The following is a 24,879-nucleotide window of genomic DNA, read 5'->3' as shown; positions in this document are numbered from 1 at the left end:
GCCAAAAGGCCAGACTTCATCTCTAGTCTCTGTCCAGATATAAAATAGGCTGCTTGTCCTGGCATTGTCTCTCAGAGAGTGAAATATAAATACAGTATTAGGGTCATGTAAAGGTCCTTCGGCACAGCGGGAGGGGCTGCTGGTAAACAGACAGCCGTGCCAACATCAGGCCACTAGTGGGCAGCTAGCGAGCGCTGTACGTTTGTCGGCTGGAAACAACAACCTTCCAGTTTCGCTAAAGCCTTGCACTTACCACACTTGGCCAAGCCTGTCAGCATCTCTTATAATGCCTCAGAGCAATACTGCACTGGCAACCCCAGACAGGTGACAGGGGCAGACTGAGTGGAAACTGCAATTGAGGGGACTCCATTTTGATTCAGTACAATTAACAATGGCAGTTGGATTTTAAGAGTGCGGCTAATTTCTTTAGGATCGAATGCTAAACAAGCCCTAAGCTCAGGATCAAAGGAAATATGGGCGAAGGGTCATGAAGAGGTTGGTGATATCACATGCCAAATTATTAGCAATGAGCACATATGTTTTATTTAGGTTTTTTTTTAACATTATTGGTCCCATATTGAGGAAAATTAAATATCCTTTTCTATTATAAAAGAGTTGTGAAGTTATGACATCACAACAATACGCTCGTTTGCTTCAGCACTGCCCATATTGTAGCCAGAACAAATCCAATCACCCAGCACAGACTCAGTTTGTTGGAGCTAGCCAGCCAATCAGAACAGAGGTTCATTGATATCAATGAGCCACAGCCTGTTCTTGGTAAAGCTCATGAGAGGCCCTGAAGAACAGAAGAGATTGTAAAAATGGACAGAGTTTGTTTTTAGTACTTAAAACCACACAAACGTCTTCTTATGGATATCAGGATCAAATATAAAACAGGAAATGTGTGTAATATGCAACCTTTAAACCTCGATGACATTTAGATCAAATATTCAAACCCACAAAAAACAAAGCACAGAGTATTTTCTTACCAATTTCAAACAGAGGTAACAACTAAAATCCTACAATACAAGTCCAAAATGCATGAGCATATGGTGAGCCATTTGCTCATAATGTTTAATTACCTCACGCATGCTGTTGTGTCCTCCAATGTACCGACACTTGATTTGATTTTCATGATACATAAATTATTTTTGAACGCAGTGACACTTGTGGGATTAGTTGGTACATTATCATCCTGTGGAAATTTAATTTCCTCTCGATCCACTTTCAGATAACAATCTGCAAATGTGTTAGCGCCGCCCGTTCTGTTGTCAACGTGGCCTTGCCCTCGAATGTTTTCAATCACATTTTCATCAACCTTTTTTCCTTCTATTTCCCGGTTCAGATTGCCCAATTGTCTATTAGATGGGCAGTGCATGTATTGTGTTTCCATGGTTTAATCACAGTAAAAGCTGTGCTTTTGATTGTGCTAAATAGTGTGCCTTATTATTTATTATTCATCATGAATATGACTATCTATTCAAATTCACAGAACTTCAGTGCATTTTTATGTCCAAAGCTCCATTCACTTTTCCATCTACCGGTCTTGGCCATGAGGCAGATGTACTGTGCCAAGCACAGGCAAGGAAAAGAAACCTCAGATAAACGATTACCAGGAAACACACAACTCGACATTTCCTGTATCTCCCTGTGCCATATCCTTTATTCTGTCTACAGCTGAGCTGACATTTTCACAGCATTTATCCACCGTGCTGTCCAATGTGCTGAAACCAATAAGTTGTAGCACTATGACAGATCACAAACTGTTCGCAATATTTAAACGTATATTTGTATGGTTACGGTCATTTCTGTAGTAATTCTATTTTGATAAATGGCCAGACAAATCACAAACCTTCACACCAGAGGCACATTATTTCAAAACTGAAAACTCACAGCTGAACTGGGCAAATTTCCGTAGCCTTATTCCTGTAGAGGGGCAGCCTGTAGCCTAGTGGCTAAGGTACATGACCGGGACCTGGAAGGCTGGTTCAAGCCCCAGTGTAGCCAAGATAAGATCTGCACAACTCTTGAGCCCTTGAGCAAGGCTCTTAACCCTGCATTGCTCCGGGGGGGGATTGTACCCTGCTTAGTCTAATCAACTGTAAGTCACATTGGCTAAAAGCATCAGCTAAGTAACACACTACGATTTCATCTTTGTATTCAGGCAGCCCGGGGCTATATTTCCGCCCTTCTCCACTGGACGGTAGGAAGAGAAATGAAAATAACAAATGAAAAATAAAATACGGAGGAAATGCAAACCAACCCCCCCGTCTGGAGGGAAGAGCGTGTGTGGGCTCCCTGGCAGGAAGCGAATCCCCAGTGAAGGGGTCTGGCCAGCTCCTGAATGCACTGGGGACTCTCTCCGAGCCCAGTCGTGCCACACCGCTAATTAGAGCTTGTAACAAGTACACTTACACTATCATTACTGCCATGCAGTTAGGATACTGTTGGTTAAATATTTAAATGGGCTCTTTCCTGTTTACCGGTTTTGGCAACCCTTTTCGTGTGCAGTGAAAACGGAAATGTATCGAAAGAGGAAAGAGTGAGAAAGAGACGGAGAGAAAGAAGGAGGAGGGAAATGAGAAAATTGAAAACCGAAAGCGGTTTAAAAAGCATGTTACGCTCTAAAAACGGTTAAAATGGGAACCCTGCTATTCCATAGAAGAACCCTACTTAAAGGTAAAATGGTTCTTTGTTGGGAATTTTCACACTTCAGAGCTGTGACAGGAGGTTCCATAAGGACCAAGAATAGGGTTCCCCTATGGAATCAAGCCAAAGAACACTCTCTGACACCTTTTTTTCTAGGAGGGTACCACATTCGGGGGGAGGGGGTGGAATGTAAAGGGACGGAGGTGATATTGAAATACATCCTCCTTAATTACATCCTCCCCCCCAGTCTCTGAAACTACACTGACCATAATGGCGCGTTCCATTTACCTCGGAAGTCGAAAGTCGGAGCTGGGAATGACGTCACACCCGAGTAAACAACTCGGATAACCAAGATGGACGCCTCCAGTGCTATTGTTGCTATCGTTGTAGCCATTGTTAGCAATACCAGTTGAAAACACCACATTACACGGTATTCTATACATACAAACACCGTAGTAACATGTCCACAGATAGACGTTGGACAGTACTACGTATACCACTTATTTAATTACACAAAAACAAAACAGAAGTGCTAAATAATACATTACGAGAGATTTTATTAACCGTTGACGCACGGAGCAGCCATCTTGGATTTCTAACTCGGGGTTACTCGGTCCTTCCGACTTTCCCAGTCGGAAATCCCACCTCAGGGGGCGTTCCAGTTGAAATGTCCGACTGGGAACTCAGAAATTCCGACTTCCCAGTACAAATGGAACGCACCATAAGCCCCAGCACTGCTAATCAGCAGATTCCATGCACCAGACATATGGCGAGGGTCTTCAGGGGCTGGGAAGAGGGGCAGGGGGAGGGGGCACCAACTGACTGAGCAGAAATCTGAAGAGTAACCAGCAGCCATCACAACAGGGGGGCCTTCAACACCCCCCCCTCACACACACACACACACACACTGCTCAGGCTAGAACAACAACAAAAAAAATTGAAAAAATGATTTTTTTAAAATACCCTTTTAAACAAACAAAAATGTCATTTTCGAAATATACATTTGCTTGCGGCAGGGTGATGAAAGTGAGCTTAAGGCCTGAAAGGCTTTAAAGTTAATCTCTCCAGTCCAGGATTACAGCCTCTCTTCCGCTACAGATGTGCAGAACCCAACAGCTGGCGCAACTCCTCATCCCCTCTCGACTGCACGACAACCAACAGAAGAATGGGTCTTTCAAGCAGGACGCCCAGACCAATGCGGTGTTTTTGGTATACAGTCAAAGATCGGGACTACAGACAAATGTGGTGTATTTGGTATATACTCAAAGATCACCTATATACACCGAGAACACTTTCTTCGCTGATAATCAGTTCTGGGAACACAATACAGGTGCATCTCAAAACATTTGAATATCGTGGAAAAGTTTTTTCCCTAATTTCATTCAAAAAGTGAAACTTTAATAGATTCTAGATTCATTACCCATAAAATGATGTTTGTTTTAATCTTGATGATTACGGCTTACAGCTCATGAAAATCCAGGGACAAAAATCCAGTATCTCAAAATATTAGAATATTACATAAGACCAATAAAAAAAAGGATTTATAATACAGAAATGTATGTTTATTCATGCACTCAATACTTGGTTGGGCAATCATCGGGAAGACTGCTGACTTGACAGATGTCCAGAAGACACTCATTGACACGCTCCACAAGGGGGGTAAGCCACAGAAGATCATTGCTGAAAGGGCTGGCTGTTCGCAGACTGCTGTATCAAAGCATATTCATGGAAAGTTGACTGGAAGGGAAAAGTGAGGTAGGAAAAGGTGCACAAGCAACAGGGATGACCGCAGCCTTGAGAGGATTGCCAAGCAAAGCCGATTCAAGAACTTGGGGGAGCTTCACAAGGAGTGGACTGAGGCTGGAGTCAGTGCATCAAGAGCCACCATGCACGGACGTGTCCAGGAAATTGGCTACAAGTGTTGCATTCCTAGTGTCAAGCTACTCCTGAAACAGAGACAACGTCAGAAGCGTCTTACCTGGGCTAAGGAGAAAAAGAACTGGACTGTTGCTCAGTGGTCCAAAGTCCTCTTTTCAGATTAAAGTAAATTTTGTATTTCAATTGGAAATCAAGGCCCCAGAGTCTGGTGGAGAGGCACAGAATCCAAGGTGCTTGAAGACCAGTGTGACGTTTCCACAGTCAGTAATGATTTGGGGTGCTATGTCATCTGCTGGTGTTGGTCCACTGTGTTTTATCAAGTCCAGAGTCAATGCAGCCGTCGACCAGGAGATTTTAGAGTACTTCATGCTTCCGTCTGCTGACAAGCTTCATGGAGATGCTGATTTCCTTTTCCAGCAGGACTTGGCACCTGCCCACAGTGCCAAAACTACTAATAACTGGTTTTCTGACCATGGTATTACTGTGCCTGATTGGCCAGCCAACTCGCCTGACCTGAACCCCATAAAGAATCTATTGTCAAGAGGAAGATGAGAGACACCAGACCCAACAATAAAGACAAGCTGAAGGCCGCTATAAAAACAACCTGGGCTTCCATAACACCTCAGCAGTGCCACAGGCTGATTGCCTCCATGCTACACTGCATTGATGCAGTAATTTGTGCAAAAGGAGCCCCAACAAAGTATTGAGTGCATAAATGAACGTACTTTTCAGAAGGTCGACATTTCTGTATTATAAATCCTTTTTTTGATTGGTCTTATATAATATTCTAATATTTTGAGATAGTTTTTTTTTTCATGAGCTGTAAGCCATAATGATCAAGATTTAAACAAAAAAAGGCTTGAAATATTTCACTTTATGTATAATGAATCCAGAATATATGAAAGTTTCACTTTTTGAATTAAATTACGGAAGGAAAAAAAAATTAATGTACTGCACCTGTACTTGTCATTACAACTAGGATCAAGGCAGTGGTAATAAAATGCTACGTCATCGCTGAGAATAAAGTAGTGATGCATGTAAATAAAGATACCAGCAGCCTGTCGTGAATGCGTCACTCGGTTATGAAATCTACTTTGACGTTGCGGCCAATTCCACGTCCATTTGAAGGGTAGGCCAGAGACTGTGCGACGTAACAGCGTTTAATTGTCTGGTCCCATAATCTAAAAGCGACAGACAGAGCATCTTCTACAGTTGCACTTCTTCCAGTGGAAGTTTGTTTTCAATGGTTCCGCATCTGAGAAGCGCATAAAATCTGCCGTCGGGTGGTCAAGTTTGGCACACAAAGATGCACACTAACGATGGCACTCAACGTTACCGGCGCAAGTTAAACAAAACACCCACCTAATTTATTTTGTCTTATACTTGCCGAGAAAATACATAGGATACATGGGGTGGCCAATCAGGTGGTCTTAATTAAGCAAAATAATGCATAAATATATCAAATAGATCAATAATTTAAAAAATCTACCATTTCCCATTGTCCTTTATCGTTACTTTCTCTGTCCGCGATAGCACACAGATGGAGACACTGGCAACACATTTAACATCTCCTCTCACATTGTTAATAAGCATTATGTATGAGTCACAGCAAATATTGTAATTACACAGTGATAATGCATGTAGAATAAACCATGTGCTTAACCGTACGAATGGGTTTTTATTTTTTTTATTTCCATCCAAAGGAATAGCCAAGACTTTCCTATTGTGAGACTCCAGCGCCGCCGTTACTTGTTCATACCATACGACCGATGACCGAGATGTCGTTACATTTCTGTTTAGATGCGTCTAAACACGCGTTGGTAGCTTTCAGACGACATTTAACGTATTACGGGTTTCATGTTCAAATGTTAGCATTATATCAGCAATTATATGTGCTTTACTGTAATACTGCGCTCTGAGAATGGTTACCGTTAACATGTCAACCTCATACAATTACATGTGTTATCTCGCACACACTAGGTCCTCTGCCCACCACAACTACAAACAATTCGTCCGTCTATAAACATCTTTATTCAAGCTACTGTCAACAATACGTCTTTTTGTTGTTGCGGTGCATTCATTCAATCCTCTCAGAACTGGTAGTCAGGTATTTAAATCGTCCGTGTATGAAAATGGCGCCGAATGTGGAAAAAAAGTCAACACAGATTCTCCGCTTCGCAATCACAGAGCATCGCAGTACATAATAAGAGATGCACGGCGGACCTCACCTTTTCTTTATTTCATCAGAGGAAAAGATAAATCCTTAATTAAAGAATAGGATTTATAGGCGATAATCCATTCATAAACTGTGTACACAACGTTGAAAATTCGAGTGTTTATCTTTTTTAAATAAATAAAAAACTGGTGTAAAGATTCTAGTAAAAAGGTGGGGCTACGTATGCAATGAGGGAACTTTTGTTTAACGGACGGACCAATGGGTAAGCTGCTGTCTCTTGCTTTGTCCAATCACTTTAAAGGGGGTTGGTGTTCGGAGGGAAGCGCCAAGGCTGCAGTTGTGAAAAGCAAGGACCATTTTTTCTAGACGTAAGCGATTTATTTGCATACGTGCGATAGCGGCACACAACAGCAATAAAACGCTGCTTATTCTAGGACATAATACCTGCGAAAATGCATATACAGGATTATCCCACGCGGATCATTTCAGCCAAATAGGCAATCTAGCATTCTGCCTTTTAGACCCATAGTAATTACCGTGTCTATGTTTCCAGTAAATCGCAATTTCCCCAAATAACTTCCTAAATAATCATAAACATAGATAACAATAGATTAAACATTATATATAACAGCCATCCAGCAAATTAGTTTTTGAAAACAATTTGAAATAAGCTCTCTTGGGTGAGTATCATATTTCAGGAGTGTTTTGCATTTTCATAATTGGAATTGAAAAACCTCAATTACCTAAATAAAAAGAAGTCAGGGGCACAGCCCGCACACACACACACACACACACACACACACACACACACACACACACACACACACATCATATTTGCACACTTCCCACATACACAGACAGACATATGTTACGCAACCTCCCTGCCCTCCCCCCTCTCTCTCTCCCTCCCTCTCTCCCTCCCTTCCTCTCTCTCGTAAGAGGTCTTGTTGTATCCCAGAGGTGCCCGTCTGGGCAATAATGATAATGAGAGCTTTAGAATCGGAGCCAGCCGGCCCCAGATGAATACAACAGGAAGGAGCGATGAAACAGCCCAATAAGGAGGGCCCTTTCCGGCACCGAGCCGGCTGCAGCGTTTCCCCCTCCATCATTAAACAACACGAAAACCAGGAGACCTGAAGCAACAACAACAACCAAACAGACAGAGGGGTCTCTGGAGGTGAAGAGTACAACAAGCATTGCAAAGACAGCCGGCCTTCTTTATAAAGCGAGCTTCCCTGGTGCCAGGCAGAACTACTTGGCCGCGTAGTCTGATAAATACATGGCTCGTTAAATATGCTCTGCGAATGACTGAGTGCATGCAGCGGCTGAAAGGCGATGAGACAGCCAGATAGTTTGGAACTTGGCTGTTAGCGTGGCGTCTGTGAGTATGTTCCGCGTGACCTGTTATAGCATCTCCGCTCTCGTCCTTCTGTGCCGTTTCAACAGACAGGCTCGCAACCATTGTGTATGTGTGTCTGTGTGTGTCTGTGTGTGCGTGCATGTGTGTGTGTGTGTGTGTGGGTGCATGTGTGTATGCGTGGGTATGTGTGTGTGTGCTTGTCTGTGTGCGTGAGTGTGTGTGTATGTGGGTGTGTGTGTCTGTGTGTATGTGGGGTGTGTGTGTCTGTGTGTGATTGTGTGCATGCATGTGTGTATGCGTGGGTGTGTGTGTGTGTGCTTGTCTGTGTGCGTGAGTGTGTGTGTGCGTGGGTGTGTGTGTGTGTGTGTGTGTGTGGGCGCATGTGCGTTTGTGTGTATGCGTGGGTGTGTGTGTGTTTGTGTGTGTGTGAGTGTGTGTGTACATGGGTGTGTGTGTGAGAGAATGTGTGTTTGTGTGTATGCGCGGGTGTGTGTGTGTGTGTGTGTGTTTGTGTGTGTCCATGAGTGTGTGAGTATGTGGGTGTGTGTGTGGGTGCATGTGTGTTTGTGTGTATGCGCAGGTGTGTGTCTGTTTATGTGTGTGCGTGACTGTGTGTGTACGTGGGTGCGTGTGTGTGAGTGTGGGTGCATGTTTGTGTGCATGTGAGTGATTGTGTATGTGTGTGTGTGAGTGTGTGTGTGTGTGTGTGAGTGATTGTGTGTGCGTGTATGGATCGCAAATAGGTCTACACAGCCACATGAGGTGACATAAGCACACCCAGCACTGAAAACCCATATACCCCTGAAGTCATCATCCATAACAATGGACTGCCATAAGCAAGAAAACTAGCAAGAAAGTGTGAGCGTTTGTGTTTGCGTGTATGTGTGTGAACAAGCAGTACTGGTCCTCCTGGGATTTGAATTTTGAAGCTGCAGCATTCCAGTTATAAGGCAAGCCTGCTGGCCTTATAACTGGATTCCACCGCTACCTCATTTTACCCTGACCCACAGAAATATGCTAATAAACTATCCCACAGCCTGACTGAGGGAGAGGTACAGAGAGAGAGAGTGACAGAGAGAAAGGAGGGAGGGTTAGACCCTGTTGTATCAAACCAGTGCTTCCCACAATGGGAGGGGCTGGTTGCTGGGACCGGACTGGACGTGGCGTAAGGGCACACTGACCTTTCCTCTTGTTTGTTTTAATTTCTGTGCTCTTTATCTCCATCCAAGCTATTCCCTCCATCCAGTACTGTTTCTGGTTTCTGTATCCACTCCATCATTATGCACGCTTAATCCCGAGCTCAGCCACCTGTTCCCCTGTTTCCCATACCCGACTCTGTGATACCACCTGGTGGCCAAACGCTGAACGGCAACAACAGAGCTTTCCAAACGGCAGAGTGCAGGGTTTGCGCACACAGTGGCGAGACAAATAAAAGTCTCTTAAACCAGACAGGATTATATTTCCTGCAGTTTCGCTCAGAAGAAAGCCTGGAAACCAAAGCTTTCCCAGGAGGTAAGTGAAGCCAGACCTCATTTTCTGTTCTGTTCAATTAAACAGCATTTTGCTCCCGAAGCCAGAGGCAGAGTTGAACGAGGTGTGTGTTACTTCACCCTCGCCAGGTGGTTTGACAGGAATATTACACACAGCGTGATTTTTGTTCAGAAACAAGTTATGGGTGAAATTGGACAGGCCTGAACCATCTGGATTGGCTCTATTTAGGTACACTGCGCTCTCCCTGAGGGAGATTCTGGACATATGTGTGGGGGGCCCCCTGCATGTTGGGTAACGTGTGTCACAGCAATGAGTTTGGAAAGATATCTGTTCAGTAATAAAGGCTCATTGTTTTCCTGTGAGAGCCTCAGACACTCGTGGGGGTGTTTTTTTGCATCACCGCCACTAGTAGGCGCTGGAACTCAATGAGTCTTACGGAATAAGTCTCTTACCTTATTGGCTGAAGGCAAGGTTTATTTTGGGTAATACAGAAACACAGCCATGATGACCTCAACCTCACCTCCAGACTGGAGGCACTGTGCATGCATTCTGATGGGCTAGGAGACACGCTGCAGACATCAGCCATGTTTCATCAAATACCACATTACATCACATGACAGGACTTTAGCAGACGCTCTTATCCAGAGCGACGTACAGTGAAGCACAAACCAAGGGACAAGCGCGTTGAAGACCCCAGAGGAAAGCACGGTTCCGAGTCCTAACGTGACCTAGATATAATTTGAGCCCTTGAAGAATACATGAACTTACCAACTAGCGTACCACGGTTGGCAGCTAGAATACCTTGAATACCTAAAACCTTCCTGCACTTACAACTCCAGCATTGTTACAGCGGAGTGGAGATTTATTTATTGATTTGATCTTCATATTGATTCTTAGTTTCCAGCTTTTATCATCCCTACATCAGATGGGCACTGCCAGCACAACTGGCTTTTGGGGCACAGCTGGATGTGAGATCGTTCAGTTGCATTCCACTCAAATTCAATTGAATAGATCTTTATGGACCTTACCTCAAGGAGAAATGTGGTCGGAACCGGCTTCAAAAACACAGACAAGAACAAGCTGAATACCATGTAGAATGCAACAGCAGTAACATAGGGGGCAGAGTTAGTTGAACGTGTGGCCAATGTAACACGCCGCGAACGCCAACGCCTGCAGTTTGAATACAGAACACATCTCGGCATCGTCCGCTGTAAACAGCTGCACACGGAATCTGCAGCGCTGTTGTGACACGCACGCGGTCATGTTCCTGCCTCGTAGTTTAGCAGCGACAAAAATTAATTGGTGACAGCGGTGTCCCTCACAAACCTCCCCGATCGCAGACTCCATTAAAGCATTAATGAGATGGAGCTTCCCTTGGGGACCATGTTCGTTTCATTCGACACGCGGATAATAATTAGCCAGAAACAGGCAGACGTTCGAAGACTACAAACTAAGTTCAAACACTACCATGCCTTGCCTTGCAGTCCAAGCCTTTAACACACTACTCTGGCCCTTGAATCCAAATCCAGCCCTGATTCTCTCTGCTCCCAGGTAATCAGTGCTGCTGACTGGCCAGGCTGTCGTAACCCCTGACTCCCAGGTAAAGGGAGGGTGGAAGACCAGCAGCTCTCGAGGAATGTGAGTTGCTGATCCCTGCTATAGATCCATCAGATGCTCAGCCCATTTCCCCACACAGTAAACTTTTCTGTGTTAAATGAACTCTTGCAGGGTACAGGAAAACAGAGTCCAAATTGTTAAAAGTAGAATTAACACTGGATGTTTTACTGTGTAACATCAAAATAAATACATACACCAATTTGCTGCTTCTTACAAATATTCATGAAGGTGTGCGCCAAACTACAAAAATAAAAAGATGCAGATAAATAACCTACACCTTAGGTTTCTGTTCTGATCCAGAACATCCTGCTGTTTGGATCTGGGGTGCAGGGGCTGACCATCAGGTTAGCCTACAACATGGTTGCCCAACCCTGTTCCTGTAGATCTACCATCCTGTAGGTTTCCCTTTCAACCCCAATTTGGCACATCTGATTTCTAACTAGCAGCTCAACAAGATCTCTAACTGTTGGGTGGGTTTTGGTAAGATTGGAGTGAAAACCTACAGGATGTTGGTCTCCGGGAACAGGGTTGGGCAGTCCTGGTCTACAGTATCTATGCAAACACAAAATGATCTATCAGCCTGCTGCCAACCACCCAGACACACTCTGATTGGTTGAAATTGCAGAATGTTCACATTGGCTCCTCCAAGCAGGGCGATGATGTCACACAGCAAAGTTACAGCCAATAGAACTCCTACTTTCAAACATTATAATTATATCAATATACGTCCCTGGTGGGGCAGCTATGGTGAAAGTAATGCACAGTGTACAGGACCAAATTAAGGGTGACCAACCAGGTGAAAGAACATCTGAAAACCGATCTGCTTTACGATGACCTCACTGTTCTGTCACAGTGCTTCTGAACCCCAGTCCTGGAATACCCCTGTGTGCATTCTGTTTCTGCTCCATCTTAATTCTCAATTAGCTGCCATTGTTTGAACTGTTTTAATTCAATTATGGTGTGCATTCATCTTCCCTTGAGAGGGGTTTGCTTCCCGTGAGAGCTGACTGCCAAAGACACACTCAATTAGGTGTCCTTTTATGAAATAACCCACTTTTCCCCAAAATTCAACTTTTCAAGAAAGTTTTCTTTGAGGATACTTCTAAATACAGATGTATTCACACAGACACACACACATACACAGACACACACACGCATCCAAGATAGCATGTGGGTATTGCAGAGAACCATGAAAACCACCAAAAAAACTATTGCAAAGCTAAAAAACACACAGAGTACACTGACATTATCACAAGTAAGAGTGCTGAAAGGACAGCATAGACTCACCAGAGACACCCAGGCCAGAGGTAGTCCCAGGCCATCAGAGATAATTCCGGAACAGGGCGGGGCACAGGACACCAGAGGAGGCGGGTGGGGAGAGAAAAGACCGGTCAGTAAAATGCATTCAAGCATAACCCAGATATGCATCTGTTTTTGAAAAACATTGATGTCCAAACTACTACAATCACTTGGCTTGCAGTAACAACATATTTAACACATTAACTTGTTTATTAATTTATTTTATGCCATTCATTTTCTTTAAAACCATATCCATACTAAAGAGAAACACTGGGAATGCTCAGCCCCACTTGAGAATATTTTAATGTTGAAACGTCTGTACAGTGGGGAACTGTCAGCTCTGGCGAGTCTCCATTTCACTTGCATTAATTAATTCCATATAGATATCGCTATCAGCATAATTCAAAAAAATTTCAATTCAATTTAAAGGTTGCTTCATCTTTCTAATTTTAAGCCCATTCACGCAGTACGGCCTGGTTTTTGCGAAGCCAAAGCACAAGCTGTCCCTTCCTCCAGCCATTACACAGATTAGTGTTTTAGCATTTCTCTCCATTATGTTCCATTAATTTCACAGGCACTCTTTTCCAGAGAGGCCTACAATGCAAGAGCAGTACAATAGTGCAACAGTGCAACAGTGCCAACCTGGCTAACTGCAGAGCAGTCAGTCCACAGCCGACCTGAGTCAAATACCTAATTGTTTTGGACTCAAATACTTTTTTGTGCTCAATTAATCTTGCCTGGTGTGATTGATCCAGCCAAGAGGACCAGAACATGGTATCTGCACTTACTGACACTTTCTGAGAGTATTTCATAGGTTCCAATACACCAGACAAGCTCAGTCAAAAATACATTTGATACCATCATCACTAAAGCACTGAATATAGCCATGCTAACCTAGAACCATAATACACATTGGGAATATAAACAGGTAATAACCATACAAAACCATAAACATATGTTGAATGGCACAATAACTTGATTAATTGCATAGGGGAGAGTGCCAGGTCGTTTTGTTTCTGTGCGGTCCTGCTTTTACATCCACAAAAATAGGGAGGCAGTGGAGTGCAGTGGGTGGGTAACTGGAATCCTAATTCATGGGTTGCAGCCTGGTTCCATTCCCAGCTGGGGTACTATGAGCAAGGTACTGAAGCTGAATTGATTCATTAACTAACAAAAGTTGTGTATAAGTCATAATCTGTTGAATTCCTACATGTAATAGAAGGAAAATAATATTACATGAAATATGTATATAGAAGTGATCATATTACACACAGATGTGGAGTTGTTATTCACCGACAATGGTGCAGCGTGAAAGCCCTAACCCCACAGGGAGAGAGAGAACGAGAGAGAGAGAAAGAGAGAGAGGCCACTCTGACCACTGCTCACTCACCCCAGAATGCAGGGAAGCCCTCATTACTCATTGTGCCCTATCACAGTCCTGCAAGTGTGCCTTCTCTTCTGGCACCTTCTAAACTCCAGCCCTGAGCCTGAAAGCTGGGTGCTGTTGTTTTATGTTTATTGCTTTTGTAGAGGCAGACTGAGGGCACTGCACCAGGCTGGCAGTGAGTGCTCTGCCCTGGTGCAGAGCGCAAATCAGGCTCCATCATCGCCGAAGAAGACACAACGCACAGGAAATAGGAACCCACTGTAGCTTCGCCACCCCTCAGAGCATATCAACAGTCTCGTCCGACATTCCACATTATTATTGTCTTTCTAGTAGCGCGTCGCTGTGATAGCACATCTTTATGACTGTGCAGCTTTGCCACAGCTGAGAATGGCCACAGGGAATTACTGTGGTGTTCAATCCCTGCGACGCATCATTGTGATAGCTTGCCGTTGTAAGGGCGTGTCACTGTCCCAGTGCATGTAGTTACATAGCATGCTGTGATGATAGCACGCCATTGTGTGTAATATTTTGCTATAACTTGTGTACAGCATTCAAATTCCAAATTTTCCCAAAACTGCACCCAGATGTCCTCAAGTGTCCTCAAATCTCTCCAAATAAAAAACGTCTTATTGTTCTATTAAAACCAATCTTTTGATAAAAATTCTAAAGAAAATGAAACTTCACATTTTATTCACATATATGAGAGTATGTTTTTATAAAGCATGCCCAAAGTGTCCAAAAAGCTCTCCAAAAAGGATATACTCAACCTAACACTTTCTAACCAACCTGCATCACATTTAAAATTAGGTTAACCAGAACCTGTGTTTATTCATCCAACTTCTGAATTGTATATTTTTGTTCTTATATTAGAACATGACTTTTTGACATAAAGTGCAGTGGGTAGCACTGCCACCTCACAGCAAGGAGGTCCTGGGTTTGAATCCCCGTCGACCGGGGCCTCTCTGTGCGGAGTTTGCATGTTCTCCCCGTGTCTGCGTGGGTTTCCTCCGGGTACTCCAGTTTCCTCCCACAGTCCAAAGACATGCAGGTTAGGCTGATTGGAGAGTCTAAGCTGCCCATAGGTATGAGTGTGTGAGTGAATGGTGTGTGTGCCCTGCGATGGACTGGCGACCTGTCCAGGGTGTATTCCTGCCTTTCGCCCAATGTAAGCTGGGATAGGCTCCAGCCCCCCTATGACCCTGTTCAGGATAAGCAGGTTAGGATAATGAATGAATGAATGAATGAATGTCTGAGCCTGTGGCGAGGTTAGGGTTGTAAACCGTGAGCGTGGCCAGGGGAGGTTTATTGACCTGCTTTGCAAATAAGAGGCTGATAAGCATCTACACTGCTGTTCTCGCTAGCAGAGCGTCTGGCATCGCCGTGCATCCCCAGCAATATCATGTCATCAGACTGGTCCTGGAATCCGGCGCCTCAGTTGTCCATTGAGGGTCTCCGGGCAGACATGGCACCCTCAGCCAGAGTGATTACGTGGAGAAAATGAGCCTACTGCCCTATAATCAGTCTCTCTGCCACTCTCATTCCACACAATAGCCCTGTCCAATTTTTCATGTTCCCTGGAATTAAATCTAATTTCCTATTATGCTACAGCCGCGGAGACTCGTGTTTCATTTACCAGACGGAAAACCCCATTTCCCACGCTAATAGAGTTCAAGCTTGATGCCGACGTAGATGTGAAAGAGTCAGGACAGCCACTGGGAAGCTCCTGGCTGAGAAACGCTCCATATTGTACGTCAGGGATCATCAAATCACGGTTCTCAAGACCCGAGAACTGCTGGTTGCCCACCCTCCCTTTACCTGCGAGTCAGGTGTGAACACATTCTGGTCAATCAGTAGCACTAATTGTGCTAAAAGAAAACCAGGGCTGGATTTGGATCTGTAGGCCAGATTTGATCACTGCCTAGTACTTCAACATGAAGAGAGCCAATTTAGGGCAGTGGTGTGCAATAAGGGCTAATCCGTTTCAGGCCAACTTCTGCTCTTAATTAATTAATCATCTCAATCATATCTTGATTTGACATTGATATAAGCACCAGCTCCAGCCGCGGACTACAAGTGTATCTCATAACACTTTACTGTGCTCAAGTACAGGACTGAACCAGTGTAGTTAATAGAGTGATCACAAAGAACTAAAGCTAAAGTAACTGGTTGGGACAAAAATCGACATGCAGACTGGCCCTGCAGGACTGGTGTTGTGGGCCCCTGATTTTGGGGCTCTTGAGTGATACTCACCATCATGCAGCCTAAATATTGCAAGTTTAAATCCCAGCAATGCCCACCTACCACCCTAGACAATTAGGTTGTTTCCTGGGTAGGATGTGGGTTAGGTGGGTACTTTGCCAACCGTACTTTCCTTCCCTCAGTGAGGACTGGAAGGCAGAACTAGTGAACTGATAGCGACAGATTGGCTATCATAACAACTTAGCATCAGATAGATTTGATACATAAATACATTTTTAAAAAAGAGAGGTATGTTGTATGTACACTATGTGTCTGTGCTTGGCTGAGCTGAACCCACAGGCCGACCTGCTATTTGCACGGCTCCTCTGCACTGCAGTATGGTGCCCCCTAGCTACTCAACAGTGACCTGCAGGTTACCAGCTGTTGCGAGAGAGAGCCATCTTTCCTCTGAATGCACTGTTGAAGTGCACTGTGTGGTTTGTGGAGTTGCGAATAAAACCTCGGGTCACGTTAAGTGTTTCAGAGAGGTGTGTGCACTGCAGCCGCTGTGTCCCCATGTATATGAGTGGGAGGCTTATCAGAGCTTCTGGATCATTCAACAAAGGCTGATACAAATGGGTGGGGAGAGACAACAATGAGCCAATGCAGTGCTGTGCTATAGAGTGAATCTGCACAGTGATTCAAGGCGGCTGGGAAAATAACCACAAATTATCACAGAGGGATGTATCCACTACACATCCACCAAATATATATTCAAAGTAGTGTACATAACTATAGTAACACACAATTCAATGCGGACATAAATTCCGTATTGAGAACAATGACAGGACTGTATGGGCGTGGTCTTGGTCGTTGTTGTGAGGCGACAGTGTTATTCACTGTGCCACCACATAGCTTATGCTACAAATCTCTATAAACAAATCTCTATATACAAATTTCTTGAAACTATTGGACGAGATATGCAATGAGACTAAAACATGTATTGGTCATTCAGTCAGGAAATTCTTGATGTCATCAAGAACACTGACCCAACAGCTTGGTGTGGTAATAAATTGAATTCCGGCCATTCAATCCCCAACTAGGAATAAATACAAATGTAATGACCAGGGATCATAAAATCACTGCCCGTGATGTCCGAAAACTGTTTTTCCACCCTTGCTTTTACTGGGAGTCAGGTGTGAAGCCAGTCAGCACTAAATGTTTGGTTAATTACCCAGGTGAAAAGAAAGCCTGGTCTGGATTTGTATTTGAGGTCCAGATTTCATGATCCCTGGTTTAAACTGATATAGGACGACACTGCATTGTATTTGCTTTCTCTAATTTTACTTAATACATAGGCTACCATAATAATAATAATAATACAATGTAGCTTGAATCCATTTACATATTTACCTTTACAGTCACTTTACTAAGGACGGCCTGAAAAAGTTCTTCCATACAAAGTAAAATGTCCAGTGTTAATTCAACTCTGACAAAGTTGATATGCGTCCGCTCTGGTTTTCGTGGACCTATGCGTAGGCTATGTGATTAACATTTTGGCCTAGTTGCCATCTTTGACTGTCAACTTCAGCAAAGATAACAACTAACAGAAATAAAACATCCCGACGTTGTTAGCCTATTTTAAATAGGTAATCCCAAACATAACTTGAAACTTGAACACGTTCTATGCATTAAAACTAAGCGCGCTTTAGGCTAAATCTCCGCGCGTTAGCCGCAATATGCTACATTAACCTATCTGGGGGATGTGAAGCATGACTTCTGGCGGATTTCAATTTAAGGAGCGCATTTAATTATCTTTCGTAAACTAGTTTACGGAGAAAATAGGCTACGCCTTTCTGTCGTCAACGGATTTTTAAGTGAGATAATGTTAATGTCCATTCCCATTAGACGGAGGTGGTGTAGATTCCCACGCTGTTAATGACACAACATGCGATCAATGAAGATATCAATACCCGAAGTGCTGAAGTAAACTTGTCATGGAGACAGCGCGCAGCGTCGTAACTCGATCTCCACTATCTCACTCCAAACTGACTAGCGTGGACTGGATACAAGCAATTTCACTCCCCTCGTTTTCGAAAGAGCGGGTCGGTGCAATAGCGTACAAACTCCCACATTCCGACAGAGAGTGAGGGTATCAGCGACTGACGGTGCGGCAGCTTCTTCGTGTCATTGCAGCAGAGAGTCAGAAATAGTAAAGCATTCATTCATCGCAAACGACTGCATGGCACTTGGTTGGTGGTAGCCTACTTATACAATGCATTAGTGCAGACATGTCTTCGTCATCGCCGTATAGGCTGCCAAAAAAGGAATACAAGCCAAATTCAAGGGATCACGTTAGGCTATGTCCACTCAGAATCGCTATGTTTACGCGATCAAATATTGTTTAATTATTTTGTATACAAATAAATAGACATGCGATGGTTTCTGTCATTGGAGCGAGCAGGGTTGGTAATCCCTCTCTCTGACAGGCAATATGCTTTCTGTTGTCACTGTACAGAAGCCATACTGAACAGATAGCGACACGGCGTACGCTACGGAATCGAAAACAACCCTATCCCATTCGCAAACGCAAATTAATTCATTGTTTCCGCAAACCACATGTATAAACATCTATTTATACCAGACACGGAGAGATGACAGTGTCATCTCATATAAGATGATAACCTCGACTTTAAAAAATAATACAAATCCACAGAAACACATGACCGACTCGGGTTGGAATTTACGACGTGCAAAATATGTTCAGCCACTGTACAGAGAGGTGCAGCGGGTTATTCCTATTCCGTGCTAAGCGCATCAGCATCAGTGTCTCTAACCCCCGTCCATAATTTTCTAAATTTCCAAACGGACCCCTGAAAAATGTGAAATACGACTGCACCGCGTAAACTTGTTTACCTGAAAGCTTCTGAGAGCGCTGTCCCCAATTCTTGCTTGATATAATTTATCGTACTGTGCACCTTTAAGAAGTCGGGCCTGTATTCAGCGACGCTGTGTTCTTCTCTGAAAAACGTCACTGAGGAGGAGGAGGATGGGGGGGCAGCCTGGATACAGCCATTCCACTCCACCACAAAGAGGATTGGAGCAGGGTGCCGTATGAATTTACGGGTTCCTCATATTGTACACGGACATGTTTCAGCCATAAACGACTAATTGCATACACATGATTCAACACTAATTCGCTAATTGCATGGACAGCCCTAAGAGCACCATCAATATTTGGCGAATTATTTTGTACAACTTAACCGGTTTAAGTGCTTCACATTTCCCCAGAGATATAATACAAGGGAGAGTAATAGTAATACTAATAGTAGGACAGTGGGCTCCAAAATTATTGGCAATGACTGCCAATGCACAAACATACTTTAAAAAATGAACAATGTAGTTATTGTGAGAAGCTCAAAATCCCAACATGTGAAAAATACTGTACTTAATCAATGGAACCAAACAAAATGAAGCATTCATTTAATTAAAAATACACTTCACCAAAATCAAGGTTTCATAATTATTGGCATAGTTTAGTACTTGGCACACCCACTTCTGGCAAGGCTAAAAGTGTATTTCCCTGTAAAGCTTGACAAGTTTAAGGAACACATTGGGAAGGATTTTGGACCATTCAACGATGCAGTTCCTTGCAGGGTCCTTCACATTCTCTGGTTTATGTTTATCAACTGCCCTCTTCAGTTTTTTTGATTGGATTGGGGTCCAGCTAAGAACATAGATTTTATTGTCATAGAACCATTTATGTGTGAATTTTGAGGTATGCTTTGGGTTATTGTCTTGCTGGAAAGACCACCTACAGCCAAGTTTCACCGTGGGTATGAGGTGCCTCTCCTTTTAAGCATCTCTGTTTTCATTTCAATGCTGTACCTGACCAAAGCATTCAGTTTTGGTCTCATCAGACCACAGCACCTCCATTCAATCAAAATTGAAATGCCCAAATGGGAGCAAAGTTAGTTGCATAAAAGGCTGCATAACGTTAGTTCGGAATGACAGACAGTCTATGCTTGCTCCAACCACTTTAACATTCATAATTAGGCAGCATTTCACTATGAGTGAGTGTATATGAGTGTAAGAGGTAAAACAAGTTTCTCCAGTAAGGCCTATGGGGAAATGAAGCTCCATGTAGGCTTTTGGTTTCCACAACGTCCACTCAAGGGGCATGATGTCACCCCGCCTTGATGGCATGTCTGACAGATTGCACTTCCATCTAAATTTTGACCTTTCACCTTTCCTGCATTAATGTCTTTAATGCAAAAAGACAAGAGGCACTGTTTGAAAATGCATACAGCGTAAATCGCATTTAAATGAACACTATTACATAATCACATGAAGCAGTCCGGTAAATACCTTTTAGCCATTATCAATGAATAAAGCTACTCGTGAAGTGTGGAAATCCTTGTTTAAATGAAATGTCAATAATATCACATGAAATAGAATATGCAAATGGAATTATCTAATTAGAATTTTGACAGAAAATTTTGACATATACGAGCGAGACATTTGAATTGAATATAGAATATAGAATTACCATTTTACGCATTTCATTTTCATTTTGGCTGCAAAATGCTTCCATAAGACACCAGGTGAGGTGATTTCATTTTGCAATCAACTGCTTTCTGCCCAAATGACCTAGCAAGGGTAAGAGTGAATACCGTGACCCTATGTGAGAAAGACGGTGCCCATGGGTGCCATTACTGTATAATAGCAAAAGAACTCCTATGCTTTGATAACTGAGTCATTAGAATAGTGGCCAAAACGTAGACCATGATGGCAATAATGGTAACACACTTAGTGTTGTGTTTACTATTCAACATAACCAAACCATTACAATCGCCATGGGCCATTCTGTCTTCAAATAGACACCCAGAATGAAGTATGAAAAAAAAAAGCATATGAATGATGACGAAAACATTTTGGCAGGCTGAAAAGAATCAAAAGTCTCTTTTAATAGCCCTAAGCTTTCAGCCAGTCAACCTTCATCAGAGCATCAATGCTGGGATACTCCTCCTGCCAAACCAGTTATGTAACATCTTGGTGTAGGCTGGGTTAGTTAAGCTCTTTTTTATCTACAGTGAGGGCAGGCAGCTTGGCAGGCTTCTGTTCTGCATCACTGTCGTCAAACACGAGCGCATCAAAGCAAAGGACCCAAGACAAGCTCGCTTCTTCCAGTTTCAGGATTCCAGCTCCATACCTGATGATATCACAGACACCACCCCCAAAATAAGTCAAACTCAGTTCAAGGCAGCCCAATAAGTAATTAGTCAGGTCAATTATGAAGTTTGGCTTCGGCAAAATAAGCACCTCACATTTTGCCAATGGTATTAACAACCTAGTCTCGTGCACATACATTCCTGAGCATCGGTTAAAACAAAGATACGCAAGCAGGTTGGAATAAAAGATGTAGTGTGGAGAAAGTTCCGGAAAGACAGGAGGAACTGGCATATGCTAGTATGCACATACACAATCACTCACACACACACACACTAGCGCCCTTGCGCGCGCCAGCAGGAATCTCTGGGGCAATCCACCTCCTGAGCCTCCGGATTTCAGAAGAAGGCTGGGGCTGAGGCAGCCCCAGCCCCAGCCCCCCCCCCCCCATCAGGCGGATAACCCCCCAGGGGGCCCTCCACCCACCCGCAGATGGTGTAAGTGCCGGGGTTCTCCCCCGCAGAGATGCAACTGGGCCCAGCCTCTCGCCCGCCCGTCTCCGCAATCAAAAATAACCATCCCCAGGGGTGTGTGACATCATGGTCGTTTCAGTTCATTTCAATGTTCCATATCGGGTAGCCGCTTCAGGAAGGTGCTTTTAAAAATTGACAAACCGAGACATTAGAATTATGAGGTCATCTGTGCGCAACAGCAGGGAAAGGGATGACAGGGAGTGTTTGTCTCCACATTATCATCATCTGTGCTGAACACCATCCAGGGCATCATGCTTTTGTTTACCTGCCGAGCCAAGTACAGTGACTTTCATACAGCGCACTCCATAAATATTTGGGCAGTAGTACAATTTCTGTTCTTTTTTTCTCTGTACGCCAGCACATTGGATTTGAAATATAACCATGAATGTTAGTTAGGTTAGTGTCGACCGTCACCTTTAATTTGAGGGTATTCACATCCATATCGGGTAATCTGTGTGGGAATTACCCGCCGCCATTTTAGGGGACCAGAAGTAATTGGACAATTTGCTTCTGAGCCGTTTCTGGTTAGTCAGGTGTATTCAATTGCGTCCTCAGAAAGGTTTCAGTAGCTAGTTTGACCTCCAATCGACCCCAGAGAACTACAGGGACAGGATCCCCAGCCAGTGATAATACAATTTGAAGCATACACCTGGTATGTACTGGCATGCACAATAAGAGCACAGAGTTTCTATTTAACATTCAGAAGAAATTTTGAATTGGGTCGATTTCAAATATTCTGTGTATCCCAGTGTTGACAGGGTGCCTCAAAAGCAGGAAGAGATGAACACTTTGAGAAATACGAGTGAGGAATGACTGAGAAAATCGGTGGATCGGTCGAATTAACACAATTTCTATTTCTCAGCATAAATTTTGGTTTGTTTGCAAAAACAAAAACGGAACACTGACTGTTGAACAGCTGCCAGGTACTGCTCGACTCCCTCTAGAGGACAATGTCAGGTACTGCGGAAAGGATGCTCGTACACTGTGAGCATGAAGAATGACAAGTTAAATCCCATATTTCATGAAGTAAAACTCAGCACAGCATTCCAAAATTGTGCACATAATATTCCACCTCCTAGGCAAAGGGAGTTGATATAAAAACAAAAACACATTCAGTTATTTGAGAACGACTTAACGGACATTTCCCTTGACACGAGCGAGGTTCCACCAGGGCAACACTGTTGCATAGTATATGCTCAGAAGCTCAAACTGCTGTACCTAGCAACAGCTGCTATGAAGGTAAAAGGAACAGGAAGCTTCTCATATTAATAGTGGTGATCCTTGAGGAGCAGCTGTAGTGTCTAATGGAGAGGAATCTGTTTCTGAGGAGCTGTGAGTGATTAAGAGGAAGGAGCAGCTGCAAGTGATGAAGAGGCTAGTTTTCAATGAAGAGAAAGGAACAGGGATAGGTAAAGAGCAGGAACCTTCCAGAATCAGTGACTCCCAGAATAATTTCTCCATAAGCTTGTGAAGGGGAAACTCAATTCAGAAATCTGAGAAAATGTAAACAAAAACTGCAAGCAGGACACATTTTTTTTTACCACTTTGATATTAACAGAAATAACAATTTATTTAGAAATGAAGCTGACGATTATAAAGAGGTGGAACAGACGTTCGGAACAGACTTGTGGCTGTGTTTTTTCTTTCGTCTTTTTTTGGGCAGTTTTTAGGACAACAGTTTATGTACCCATTATACATGCAGTCTGATAATAACATGAAAAGATGAGTCATGTAGTTTGACACCACTTGAACAATCGTGACCACAAAAATAACCTACTCAAAACCTTACAGTCAGCTGTCACCCACAAAATAAAATAAAAATATTCAAAGTTTCTCAAGGACACATCAATAAAAGGATATATTGTACGCAGTTGACGACAACTATTACCCAATTACCATTTAAATACTTACATTTTAATAATGTATACTGTCGGATAAAGCCACATGTATGTGTGTATGTGTGTGTGTATATATATATATGTACATACATATATATTTATCATCACATGGCATAAATCTATTGGCACAACTCTTGTTGTGTTGAAATGTGGGTGGTCTGGACTAAGAACTGAACACAAGTTTAGCGTATAAAACCTCATTTGTAGAATTTACATAAATGTGAAATTATGCAGCCTTGCATACAATTATACACATTTGTACACCATTGCTCTTTACAATGATTACAGTAGTAACAGCAATCACTAATCATAATTTTTTCTTTCAAAGTACAGTAGTGTTAGTGCAGTAAATAGTACAAAAAAAAATCAAGTGGAATATTAAGTCTTATTTCAGTCAATCAGGTTGGCTTCGTCTTCCCCAGTAGCGCATAAATATTTCGGCAGCACGTGAAAAGGGAGGTCGGCGTGAGACACAACAGGACTGTTTTTAAAGGCTCAGTGACCACCCACACCCCCCAGCCCCGCCCACCCTGACAACTGCCCAGTAGCCCACTCCCAAGCCCCGCCCCTGCCCCGGTTTGGCGTGCGTATGCTTCCAAAAACATTCTCTCCGACCCCTCCTTCTGTGGCATTTAATCAACGTCACAATTTGCAAGTTTGAAAAAATGTTTTGAAAGGTTGACACTGGTTTTGAATCTCCTTGCGCTGGAATTTGTATACGTGAAGAGTTTTGTGAAACAACTTCTAATTTTATTTTTTTCGGCCAATTTTACAAAGAATGGCAATTCTGCCAAAACTATGGAGATTTGAAACTCAAATGGCTCTCTTTTCATCAATTTCTACAGTATATTAAGTAGCTAGCTAACCAGCTGGAAATCCCACATTCATAGGACAGGTTTGTAGTCACATAACTTTATTTAAAATTACAATTATTTAAATAAAAATTATATTTGAGCTTAGGCCAAAATATGACCATATTTAAAATATATTCTGTTTTGGATAGCTATAAACACTACCACTACCTATAACCGGCTATAACTATTCAATCTGCTTGGACTTCTACCCTTCTACCCTGGGAGAACAGCGTTAGAAATTCCATGATTCATAGCTCAAGTAGTGGTTTCACGAGACACTTCACGACAGTACAAATTCCTGCCCACAGTAATGCAAAAACTTTCAAAACCTCTCTCAGTCTTTCAAGACGGTTTCAGAGTTTCAAAACCTTTTCTCATTTTCAAAATGGT

Source organism: Conger conger, chromosome 9 (genome assembly GCF_963514075.1).
Source record: "Conger conger chromosome 9, fConCon1.1, whole genome shotgun sequence".
NCBI classification, from domain to species: domain Eukaryota; kingdom Metazoa; phylum Chordata; class Actinopteri; order Anguilliformes; family Congridae; genus Conger; species Conger conger.
This window is presented reverse-complemented; position numbering follows the sequence as displayed.